This window comes from Canis lupus, chromosome 15 (genome assembly GCF_003254725.2).
Source record: "Canis lupus dingo isolate Sandy chromosome 15, ASM325472v2, whole genome shotgun sequence".
NCBI classification, from domain to species: Eukaryota; Metazoa; Chordata; class Mammalia; order Carnivora; family Canidae; genus Canis; species Canis lupus.
In genome coordinates this window covers 22,271,463-22,284,717 of record NC_064257.1, presented here as the reverse complement: position 1 = coordinate 22,284,717, position 13,255 = coordinate 22,271,463, and positions in this window count along the sequence as shown.

Here is a 13,255-nt window from a genome sequence, read left to right as displayed (position 1 = left end):
ATCATTCCACTGCCCACACCAACTGTTTTTCCTCTTAATTTATATAAAGGGCAACTGATTATTATTGTAAAGATTATAACATAGTCTGCAAGGATCCCTAAAATGGAGAAAGGCAAAAAAAAATAAAAAACAATACAAATGGCAGCATGAGAAGGATTCAGCATGACATTGCTGGCTTTGAAGATGGGGCCACAAGCCAAGGAGTGCAGGTGGCCTCAAGAAATTGGAAAAGCAAGGAAATGGATTCTGCTCTAAAGCCTCCAGAAGGAGCATAGTTAACCCCTTAATTTTAGGTCATTGCAGCCCATGTCCAACCTTTGACCTCCCAAGTTTAAGACAATACATTTGTCTCATTTTTAGCCACTGTGTGGTAATTTGTTGCAGCAGCAATAAAAAACCAATATAGGTATATTTTGTATTTACTTTTCCAGGTGTTCCTTATTTCTTCCTGTAGCTAGAAATTGTCCTATCATGTTGTTTACTTTTAAGGAATATCTTTTTGTGTTTCTTGTAATGGAGGCCTGCTAGTGATGATTCTCGCAACTTTCTTTTATCTTTATGTCTTTATTGTCTTTATTTGCCTTTCATTATGGAGATGATTTACTCTAGATATGGAATTCTAGTTTAACTTATTTCTTCTTCCATTCATCTCTTTATAATTGTCATACAATTGTCTTCTGGTCCCCATTGTTTCTCATGAGAGAAGTATTTTTTCATTTTCCCCTCATATGGTTTTTTTTTTTGGTTGTTTTAAGATTTTTCTCTTTATTTTTGGTTTTAGCAGTTTGGTAGTGCATAGATATGATTTTCTTTGTGCTTTTCCTGCTAGGAGTTCACTGAAATTTTTGGAAATGTAGGTTGATATTTTCACCAAATTTGGGAAATTTTCAACTATTATTACTTCAAATATTTCTTCTTCCCTGTTACATAATTTCTCTCTTCTCCTTTTGGTTTGCAATTACATGCCTGTTACGCTGTTTGATATTGTCTAACAACTTACTAAGGCTTTGTTCTATTTTCTTTATCATTTTTTCTTTATTCAGATTGCATATTATTGTTGATCTTTCTTCAAATTCACTGATGCTTTTGGCATCTCCAATCTGATGTTGGACCCATCCAGAGAATATTTCATTTCAGATATTGTACTTTTCAGTGCTAGAATTTCATTTTAGTTTTTTTAAATAGTTTTCATTGTTCTCCTGAAATTCCTCCATCCGCTCACTTACTAGGGCTATCTTTTCATGTAAGTCTTTGAAAATATTTATAATAACTACTTTAAAGTCTCTTAACTCCATATGGGTCATCTCAGGGTCTATTTCTATTGACAAATTTTTCTCTAATCTTGGATCATGTTTTCCTATGTCTTTACATGTTTCCTTCTTTTTTTTCTTTTTTTCTTTTAGAAAGTTTTTAGTAAGCTCTACACCCACCATAGGGCTGAACTCACAGGACTGAGATTGAGTCACATGCTCCACCAACTAAGCCAGCCAGGTGCCCCATATGTTTAATATTTTTTATCATAAACATTGTAGATAATATATGAATTTATCTTCCTCTAAAGGGTTCTGACTTCCATTCTTGTAGGCAGCTAAGTTACTGATAACTTTAGTGGCTGATGACTTTGAACTTGTGTAAGCTTACTTACTTTTATATTTTTTGGATGGACCTATTTCAATTTGATTCTTAGTCTTAGAGCAAATCTTTAGTCCTAAAAATTAGTCTTTACCCCAAAGCTGTAGCCCCTTTTGAGTTTTGATTGATAGTTTGAAATGTTTACCAAGCCCCTCTGACTTGGTAGGATTATGGTCTGAATGTCTGTGTTCCCTGCAATTTCACATGTTGTAATCCTAACACCAAATATAATGGTGTTTGAAGGTGAGGCCTTTTGAAAGTGATTGGGTCATGAGGATAGAGCACTCACGAATGGGATTAGTGCTTTTATAAAAGAAAACCCACAGAGATCCATAGCCCCATCCATTAGGGTGGATACAATGAGAAGCCGGGAAGGGGACCCCCACCCCGCCATGCTGACACCTTGATCTTGGACTTTTATCTTCAGAACTGTGAAAAATAAATTTCTATTGTTTATAAACTGCTCAGCCTGTGATTTTTTTTTAAGATTTTATTTATGTATTCATGAGAGACACAGAGAGAGAGGCAGAGACACAGGCAGAAGGAAAAGCAGGCTCCATGCAGGGAGCCCGATGTGGGACTCGATCCCAGGACCCCAGGATCACAACCTGAGCCAAAGGCAGACGCTCAACCGCTGAACCACCCAGATGTCCCACAGCCTGTGATATTTTTGTTATAGTAGACCAAATGGACTAAATAGTATTCAAAATCCAAACTCTGTGTCTTCTATGTTGACAATAGCTGAAATCTCTGCTCTGTGTTTTCTAACTGTTCTCTTCCTGAGTTGTTGCTGTTTGTTTTGTTTTTGTTTTTGTTTTTGTTTTGAGACCAGGCAATTCATCCAAAGATTTGAAGGAAATTTGTACATAGATTTTGGGACTCCCATTTCTGTGGCTCTCATTTCAGAATTCAGAATTTTCCCCCTTAATTTCCAGTTGTTCTGGCTGCCCCAAACTCTGCTCTCTGATACCTAAAACCAGTAAGACTGCAGTTTAAGTTCTAGCCACCCTCTCCGTCATTCAAAGGAGAATGCCCTCGGAGGTGAATCTGTTTAAACATGCATCTCACCAAGTGTGGTTTCCTTTTTCAGAGTTGAGTCCTCTTTAGTTTAGGCCTGTATTTGGTTGCTTTCCAGCTAGTTTTCATATTTTGAACAAATTCCATAGTTGTTATCTGTGGGACGCTTAGTCCAATATAAGCTACTGTGCCAGCACTGAAAGCAAAATCTCTGTATTACTTTTATAATTTAAAAACTAGCTTTTACAAAGGGGCACCTCACTAGCTCAGTCAGCAGACCATGTGACTCTTGATCTTAGGATTGTGAGTGCAAGCCCCATTTTTTGTGTAGAGATTACTAAAAAAATAAAATAAAATAAAAAGTAATTTTAAAAGTAAATAAAATTTTTAAAAAAGTAAAATCAGACTTTACCTCATTCTCTCCACTCCAAACATGTGTGTCCGCTGGCCCCCAGTGGGTACACACTCACATGCACATTCTCATACCCACCCTTGCACAAGTAGGAACACATGCATGGGTTGTCATCCACCAAGGGCAGTAGTGGAGGAAGCAGGAACATGCTTCGTTGGCATTGCAGCCCCCTAACCTTGCAATTCATTTGTAGTCTGAACCCCAAACCAACACCTCCTGGGCACTCCCTTCAAATAAAGTGCCTCCCCCCAAAACACACATACACAAATAAAATTAACTAATTAATTAAAAAATTAAAAGGCTAGAACATATGGGCCAAACTATCGTATATTGTCCTAGAGAACAGTTTTATAGATAATATTTATCCTCTATTTTCTAAATTTTCTATAATGTAATGCTTTTTAATAAAACTTTTTTAATGGATAGAATTTGCATGGCATTACAAAAGTAAGAAGTATATAAGGTAAAAGGTGTGTTTATATAAAGAGCATGAGTCATCTTTGGGTCAGCTGTTAGGTGGGAGCAGGATGGTTTTGCAAGGGTGGAGAAGTGTAAAGAAACAAGCAAACTTTGCCATATACAGAGGCAATTAGCCTCAATTCATTGCCAAGTAGCTTGAGTTATAAACCTGCTGGATTACTTTATGATGTAGAAGAATAACTGAATCTGCCATAGAGAAACTTAAATATTTCATTAAAAATTTCCAACTTAGGGCAGCCCTGGTGGCACAGCGGTTTAGCGCCGCCTGCAGCCCAGGGCGTGATCCTGGAGACCCGGGATCGAGTCCCACATCAGGCTCTCTGTATGATGCCTGCTTCTCACTCGGCCTGTGTCTGCCTCTCTCTCTCTCTCTGTCTCTATCAATAAATACAAAATCTTAAAAAAAAAAAAAAAAAAGCCAACGTAGGGGATCCCTGGATGGCGCAGCGTTTTGGCGCCTGCCTTTGGCCCAGGGCGCGATCCTGGAGACCCGGGATCGAATCCCACATCGGCTCCCGGTGCATGGAGCCTGCTTCTCCCTCTGCCTGTGTCTCTGCCTCTCTCTCTCTTTCTTTTTCTGTGACTATCATAAATAAATAAATTAATTAATTTTTAAAAATTTAAAAAAAAATTTCCAACTTAGGGGCAGCCCCGGTGGCGCAGCGGTTTGGCGCCGCCTGCAGCCCAGGGTGTGATCCTGGAGACCCGGGATCGAGTCCCACGTCGGGCTCCCTGCATGGAGCCTGCTTCTTCCTCTGTCTGTGTCTCTGCCTCTCTCTGTGTGTGTCTCTCATGAATGAATAAATAAATAAAATCTTAAAAAAAAATTCCAACTTAATATTACATAAAATAATTAATATACATATACAACTAATATGTATGCATCTTGATGCAAATCAGAAAGGGATATGGAAAAAGGAAAACAATTTGTAGAGTGATGAAATTTGGGGATGATTTTTAAGGCAGTAGATCTCAATTTTTTCCCCTCTGGGATGCATATAATGGGTGACTTTGACATCCCCATGGAATTCTTAGACAGCCTCTGGCCCAAATAAGAAGACGCTAGAGGTTATTATGGGAAATTCTTTTTTGGCCTGCAGTAAAACACTGCCCCTCACCCTCTGCCCCTTTTCCTCTCCCACTCAGGAATATATATACAGGGGCGCCTGGGTGGCTCAGTGGTTGAACATCTGCCTTTAGCTCAGACTGTGATCCCAGGGTCCTGGGATCGAATCCTGCATTGGGCTCCCCACGGCAAGCCTGCTTTTCCCTCTGCCTATGTCTCTGCCTCTCTCTGTGTCTCTCATGAATAAATAAATAAAATCTTTAAAAAAAAAAAGAAATGTATATACATTAGAATTCAAGTGAGAATATTATTACCCCAAGAACTTTGATTCTGTCCTTAAATAATTAGAAAACATTCATTCATTTAACAAGTATTTACTAAACACCTACTGTGTGCAATGTACTGGTTCTATTTCAACTATCACTGTAATTTACTGATTACACAGTTCATGACTAGTTTGAGTAAGACACCCATGAAAGCTAACAGAGAGATTGATAGAATCCTTGTTTTAAATAATTTAAATTGTTGTAAAGTTGTTTGTAAAATAAATTAAAATTTTTAATAACCTGAAACATATCAGTTTCAGTCAATATTCAATTCTTTAAAAGTTTTAACTTCAGACAAAGTTTTCAGTAATAAGGATAAGCAGACTTGAAAGTAGGAAAAAAGAAGCAAAGATTTTTAAAAACTCTTGGGGCACCTGGATGGCTCAGTTGGTTAAACATCTGACCTAAGGTCAGGTCATGATCTTGGGGTCCTGGGATGGAGCCCTGGGTCGAGCTTCCCACTCAGTGGGAGTCTGCTTACCTCTATCCTTCCATCCCTCCTCCTACTCATGCTCACTCTCTCTTGCTCTCTCTCTCTCTCTCTAATAAATAAAATCTTTGGGGGAAAAAAAATCCAAAATTCTTGTCTTGCCTTTGTTCACTATATTTAAGCACTGCTCAAGGTTGTTTTTTTGTTTGTTTGTTTGTTTTTTTAGTATTTTGAAATAACTTTTCATGTGTGTCCCTTTCTCTTGGCTTTGAATACTAATCATTCTTTTTTTATTTTTTTTTTTTTAAAAAGATTTTATTTATTTATTCATGAGAGACAGAGAGAGGCAGAGACACAGGCAGAGGGAGAAGCAGTCTCCATGCAGGGAGCCTGACATGGGACTCGATCTCAGGTCTCCAGGATCAGGCCCCGGGTTGAGGGTGGTGCTAAACCGCTGAGCCCCCCCGCCCACCCCCCCCGGGCTGCCCAAGTACTAATCTTTCTACCCAGTTTATCCTGCATACTTTTTATAACCTCATGATTTCTTCCTATAATGTAACCTCCATGAGGACAGGAACTTTGTTTTAGTCGCTGCTGTATTGGCAGATCCTAGTACCTGGCACATAGTATGTACTCGATAAATATTTGCTATTGAATTACTTATTCCATCACATTTTACTCTCATTCTCTCCCAGCCATCCTCGCGATAAAGTCCAAATTCCTCAGGCTCATTTTCAAGACCCTCCTTTTGTGAGCTGGCTACACACCATATCTACCACTGCTTCCTCTCCTTCAAAACTCCAAGCAGTCCAGTCTTACCCCAGGTCTCCTGATGAGAAGGTTCACCGCCTCTCTGTCTACCTCAACACATCCCAACCACCTCTCCATGTTGTGCTCTCATGCATCTGCTCCCTGAAGACTGCAGTTACCTGCAGCTCACGCGCTTGCCTCATTTCTCTCTTCCATCAGACTGAAGATCTGCTTCACTCAGTAAGTACAACTAGTGGCCTTATTCCTATAGATTCATGCATTCTTCCTTTTTTTTTTTTTTTTTTTTAAGAATTTATTTAGAGAGAGCATGTGCAAGAAGTGGTAAGTGGTGGGGGGTAAGAAGGGCACAGGGAGTGAGAGAATCTCAAGCAAACTCCCTGCTGAACAAGGAGCCCAATACGGGACTTTGTCTCACGACCCTGAGTTCATGACCTGAGCTGAAACCAAGAGTTGGACACTTAGCAGACTGAGCCCCCCAGGGGCCCCTGGTTCATGCATTCGTATTTAACTGTCTCAAATGTCATCATCTCTCCACTTGGAATGTAAGTAGCTGGAAGACTGAAAACTTAAGGCCTCAGCATCAATTTCTGTGATTTTTTTCACACCACCTTCTGCATATTCTGAGATAGTCTTCATTTTTCTCCTTTTACTTGGCTAACTCACCTGTCAAGTCTCAGCTTGAACATTTTTTCTTCCATTAAGCTTTTATCAACTAGACAAGACTATCTATGCTTTTCCTTTTTATAAAACACTCATCATACTTCACTCTCTCTCTCCCTACTTGCCTCTAGTCTCAGTGAGAATACACTTGACTTGTTCATTGCTTTTTCCCAGTACCTAGCCCAGCACCTGGCAATAAAAAAATGCCCTAACAAATATTTGTTGACTTAAAGAATTGTCCATTGATTTCTTTCCTTCTCATATATAATAATATATTAAGTACATTCTTGGTATTTAATGTATTCCTGATTAATGAAAGAAAGGACAATGAGAATTTATTCATCAGAGATAAATAAACATGACTGGTGACAATGTGTCTACAGAATAACTGGACATGGCATTTAAACCTTCTACCAATTGGCCCCTTGTTCTCTCCTTTCCTTCCCCAAATAACTTACTGAGACCTCCAGGAAGAGGCACTGGAGATTTGATGGTCAACAAAATGAAGTCCCTATCCTCAGTGACTTAGTTTATAGCCTAGGACGGAAGATAGAACATTAACAAGTAAACAAAAGATGTGATACCAGGCAGTAGTAAGCACTATATAGAAAAAACAAAATAGAGGAATTGGAGAGCAATTGGGTATGGGGTGACTTTTCCAGATGAGGTGGACGAGGAGGGCATCCCTGAGGAAGGACCTGAGAAAAGTGACAGAGGAGCTGCATGCATATGTGTTCACAGAAGGACCTGAAACTGCAAATCCTGAGACAGAAACTAATTCAGTGTGCATGAGGAAGAGAAAGGAGATAGTAAGCTAAAGCAAAACTAGCCAGGGTGAAGAGTGTGACAGAGTAGGAGAGTTAAGGAGGCAGGAAATGTAGGTCCTGAGACTCCGAGCAAGATCTGGGGATTGTATTCGAAATATGATGGGAAGATTTGGAGCATGAGAGTGACATGATCCATCTTCGTTTCCTTCAATGTTGACTGAGCACCTTCTGTCTATGCCAAGCACCATGCCAGGCCTACTTCTCTGACCACATATTGATGTGCCCCTCCCCATGCTCCAGCCACACCAGCCGCACTCTTGGAACAGGCCTCAGACTTCCCGCACCTTGACCCATGACCTGCACTGTTTCCTATGCTGCTGTCAAGACTCAGCTATAACAGCATCCCTCTGATGAAGCTGATTTTCTTTGGGCTCCCACGGTTCTCCTTCTGCCTCTGCCACTGTAGGTGTAATTGGCTGTGAGTACATCAATTCCTCCCACCAGACCATAAGTCAGCAGCACGTCTTATTTTTGTCTGAGGCCTTGTAATGAGTCATTTCTTCCCTTTACACCTGTATAAATTGAATCCATTTTAAAGACTATTTTAAGCTGAAAAGAACAATATGTATGATATGCTAGGAGGTAAAACGAGCCCAGTGACATGGGGAAAAAAACGATATTCGCTCAATCTAATTAAAAAATCCAACAATAAGTTTAATGAAACATTTTATAATTCATAATAAATGAAAATTTAATAGAAAGATTCAGTGAACATCACAGAATTGCAGACTTAGACCTGATCTTGTAGCCTTTTAAAAGGTCTGTTTCTCCTTATCTTGGCAGACGATCCTTGGGTGAATAGAATAGGGTGTCACAGAGCATAAAGGAGGAATGATAAGCAAGAGTGGAGGGGAGTGGGTGCTAGTTACAATCATGATGTGGAAAGACTGTTCACACACCACAGGAGGCTCCTTGCAAGTGCTGGTGGTTGTACACATCCCCTACACGTGCTCTCCTTCCTTTCCCTCTGGATCTGGGGGGATTGAAACATTTGGCAGCTCCTATACTCACTTCCAGTGACTGTTCAGAATACATTTAAAGAAACGCACTTCTAAGCATTTCTCCTGCTGCCTTGGCTACAACATATGCATTAGGGACACAGGCAAACCCACACCTATTGTGAGACACACTGGAACCAAGTGAACGAAAGAATGGTTAAATCGCTAGGTAGTATAGTATATTTTATACTATAGAATAATGGTAGATGTAAGTAAAGAGATAGTAATGTAAATTCGAAAAAAGCAAAGAAAAACACTGAAGTGCTTTACATTTTAAATTATCTAGTTGGAAAAGATGAGACAAAACGTATTGATTGGCTTATTTTTTTAAAAGGTTTATTTATTTTAGAGAGCACTAGAGGGGTAGGGGCGGAAGGGGGTGAGAGAGAACCTCAAACAGACTCTGCGCTGAGTGTAGAGCCTGACTCGGGGCTCAGTCTCAGGACGCTGAGATCATGACCTGAGCTGACATCAAGAATCGGACACTTAACTGAGCAAGCCACCCAGGTGCCCCCATTGAGAGTGGCTTAATCGGGGAAACGTTAAGCAATATTTCAGATGGCAAATTTGTATAAGTAGGCATACTTAAGAATTATTTCTTACATATAATCAAAGTTTTAAAAGTTTATTTTAAATTTTCATTATGATTTCACTTTAAATGTCGCCAGATTTTCTTAAAAGGGCTGAATTTGCCCTTTTCCAACATGCCAACATTTTTTTATTTTTATTTTTTATTTTTTTGCTAAGTCCATCAGTGCACCGCTGAGTTAAAAATGTATTTATCTAGGACGCCTGGGTGGCTCAGTGGTTGAGCATCTGCCTTTGGCCCAGGGTGTGATCCTGGAGTCATGGGATCGAGTCCCACATCGGGCTCCCTGCATGGAGCCTGCTTCTCCCTCTGCCTGTGTCTCTGCCTCTCTCTCTCTCTCTCTCTCTGTGTCTCTCATGAATAAATAAATAAAATCTCTTTTTAAAAATGTACTTACCTATAAGCACAACTTATTAATGTGAGACTGTGTTAGTACTAAACAATTGTTAAGAGTCCTTAATATAGATACTACAACCCAATAGTAACATTATATCAGTTATTATAACATGTTTATGTTCTGGACATTGGACAGTAAAAATGTCAGAAGGGATAGTGAGTCTTGAATAGCATCCTTGAAATTATAATCTGTGTTCATTTATACATCTTTGCAAATGTTAATAGAAACTAAGGAATGGGGGAGCCTGAGTGGCTCAGTCGGTCGAGCATACGACTCTTGATTTTGGCTCAGGTCATGATCTCAGGGTTGTGGGATCGAGCCCCAAGTTGAGCTCTGCGTTTAGCACAGGGTCTGCCTGAGATTCTCTCTTCCTCTGCCTCTCTCCCTGCTCTCTGAATAAATAAATAAAATCTCTAAAAAAGAAAGAAACAAGAATGTTTTCTCAAATCTTGGTACAACAATCTCTTTTGACACCACCACCATTTCACATTTGGTTGATCCTGATCCTAAAAATAGAACTGCCCTTTATGGAGCTGACATACTTATTATTCCCTTATTCTCTAAAAAGCTACATGTTGACTCCAAACTAAGAAATCTGTGACCTCAAGTTAAAATGGAACAAGTGAGTTTCACTATCTGGTAATTATTAGAAGATTTAAAAATATGTATCCCCAGGCACAAAATCTACTTGTTATAATTATGTATAATAATAGATTCTCAGGGCATTAAGAATTTTATATGAATCTTATTAAAAACAGCTCATGACTTCTTTGCTGACACAAGTCTGTGCTGCCAGTAAAACCAGAGACCATGGGAAAAAAACTTTGAATTGTTTGCTGATTGTTTTACTCAATATTGTCTAGTACGTTAGTCTCAAAGAAACAAGAAAAAACATTTCTTAATCACCTACCGTGTGCCAAGTGTTCACAAGCACCTTATGCACAAGATACATACAATTTAGTCCACATAACGACAACAACAGTGTGATTCCCAGTTTACAAGGAGAAACTGAAGTCACGGACCCAGGGCATGAGCCATGAAGCCAAGATCTGAGCCGTATCTGATTCAGGGCCCCTTCCACTTCAAGTAGTTTCAAGAAGTCAACATAAAAGGCACCTGTCTGGCCCAGTTAGAGGAGCACACCTTGATCTCGGGGTTGCGAGTTCGAGCCCCATGTTGGGTATAGAGATTACTTTAAAATAAAATCTTTAAAAAATAAAATATTTTATAAAAGGCCTTGTGGACTTTTCATCAAAACCTATTTTCTTCCCACCTGTCTTCAACAATTGATCTTCAGATCAATTGTTTTAACTGCCAAGATCCGAAGGTATTCCAATAGTGTTCCCATCTTATTTTTAGCAGGAAATAGCTTTAGTTTGTCATAACGTACATGAACTCCATATTGCCTAGAATAACTAATGAGAGCTACCTGTAAAGCTCATCTCTGATCCTAGCCCTTGGAACTGGGCCACAGTTGCATCACGTTTTCTTAAATAAATCTTTTTCTGTATTGGTGATGCCTGAAAATATACCTCTTGGCCATGCTTTAAAAATATTCAGTTATTAAAATAAAATCTGGAACAGCCGAAAGCCTAATTGACACAGGTTGAGACTTTTAAATGGGACTTAAACTTGTGTTTCAAATGTATTGTTAGTTAACTTTTTCAGCCTCCTCAAAAATTATGTGAGACCTTCATCGCTTTTGCCACTTTTGCCGCAGTGGTGCCTCAGCCTCTGCTCCCAAAACTTTCCCCTCTTCCCTTTCTGCCTCTGCTTCCATTCCTCGGATGGCTGCTTTGTGTCCTGCTAGTCTTGGTTCCAGATTCCTCCCTCCAGCGACTTGTCAACAGACTTCCTTTATCCTTCTCCACCAAATGTCCTTCCTGTACTTGAGTTTAGTCATTATTGTTCTAAAAATAGCTTTGATAAGTGGCCCAGCCCAGCAGACCAGCAACTGCTAAATTTTATAACACCTTGAGCAAACACATCACTTCATGATTCACTCCTTTCACGACCCCTTGTAAAAGAAAGGAAATCGTTATCAGGTGAGAGTATAGAAGCAAGGAAACCCTTTAAACCTTCAGTAGTTGTTGATACACGGTTTGGTCCACCGAAATAATTAGCGTTAGGAGAAGGATTATATCTAAGTTTTCACGGAAAGGAATGTATGTTCATTAGAAGACTTCAAAAGAGTCGAATCCCTTCTAATGGTTAAATTGTGCACTTAGAAATTCTAAGTGTAGCCCTTATGTATTAGTCTTTGACATGGTCACAGATTTATTTATTTATTTATTTGTTTATTTATTTATTTATTTATTTATTATTTATTTTACACAGAATAACACCTGATTCAGTGAAAAGTCTGAATTGCAGATTTTTTTTTTTTTTTAAAAAAAGATGTTAGCACTTTTCAGCCCCTACTGTGTAACTTGACTATTGATTTTACAGGAATTCTAAGGATCTGTACTAAGTAAGAATTCACTCTTTTGATTTGAAAATGAGTTGCAATGAATAATCATTTGGGCTTGAAATAATTCATCTTGAGGTCCCCGGCTGGCTCAAGTTGGTGGAGCACGCAACTCTTGATTGTGGGGTTATGAGAGTTTGAGCCTCACGTTGGGTGTAGAGATTACATAAAAATAAAATCTTTAAAAAAATGTTTTTTCTCTGTCAACTAGTTTTTTCTATCAAGAAGGAAGTTTTTATTTGGCAGAGATAAACCGGATAGCTAAACCAAAAATGAGCCTCTTCCTTTATATTCTGAAAAGCATTTTCACCTACAACATCAAAGCAATAAAGTGGCTGAGGAAGTTGGCGATGAGTTTTAGCATATTAATTGAAACAGCATTAACAAAAGGGGGATCTAAAATGTCTTCTGAATTACTGCCAGTGTAACATCTATCCCTTGAACCACAAGGTGGCACCAACAGGCTTTTTCCAAATATGTACATTAAAGGATGTGTGTGCAAGACACTCCTTGAATTCCATCCACTTATTGAACAATACCTGATACAATCACTATCACCAGGCCTACAAATTTAATCCATCTGGCAAATTGAACTCCAATAGAAAAAAAGAAAATTCTAAAAAAAAATATTGAAAGAATATAAAAAATGCTAAAATATTATTGTAATTGCATTATAAAAAAGAAATGAGAAACTTTAAAAAATTTAATCCATCTGTTTAAAGAATACTGTGTAGGGACACCTGGGTGGCTCAGCAGTTGGGCATCTGCTTTCGGCTCATGAGACAGAGAGAAAGGCAGAGACACAGGCAGAGGGAGAAGCAGGCTCCATGCAAGGAGCCCGATGTGGGACTCCATCCCAGGACTCCAGGATCACGCCCTGGGCCGAAGGCAGGCGCTCAACCACTGAGCCACCAGGGCATCCCAGGAAGGTAAGATTTTCAATAGGTAATTGTGTTGCCAGGATTAAAGCCCCCAAATATTCCTGTGTGTCTCTCATGAATAAATTAATAAAACCTTTAAAAAAAAATAAGGAATACTGTGTAAAGTTATGGCTCTAGGCAACCTTCAGTGTTCTCACCTTAGCAAATTACTAGCTGTTTAAGAAACTGCACTTTTGACAAAAATGTCAAGCAGTCGATCAAAATACAAAGCACCACAACCTAGTAAAACAATGCTGGACCGA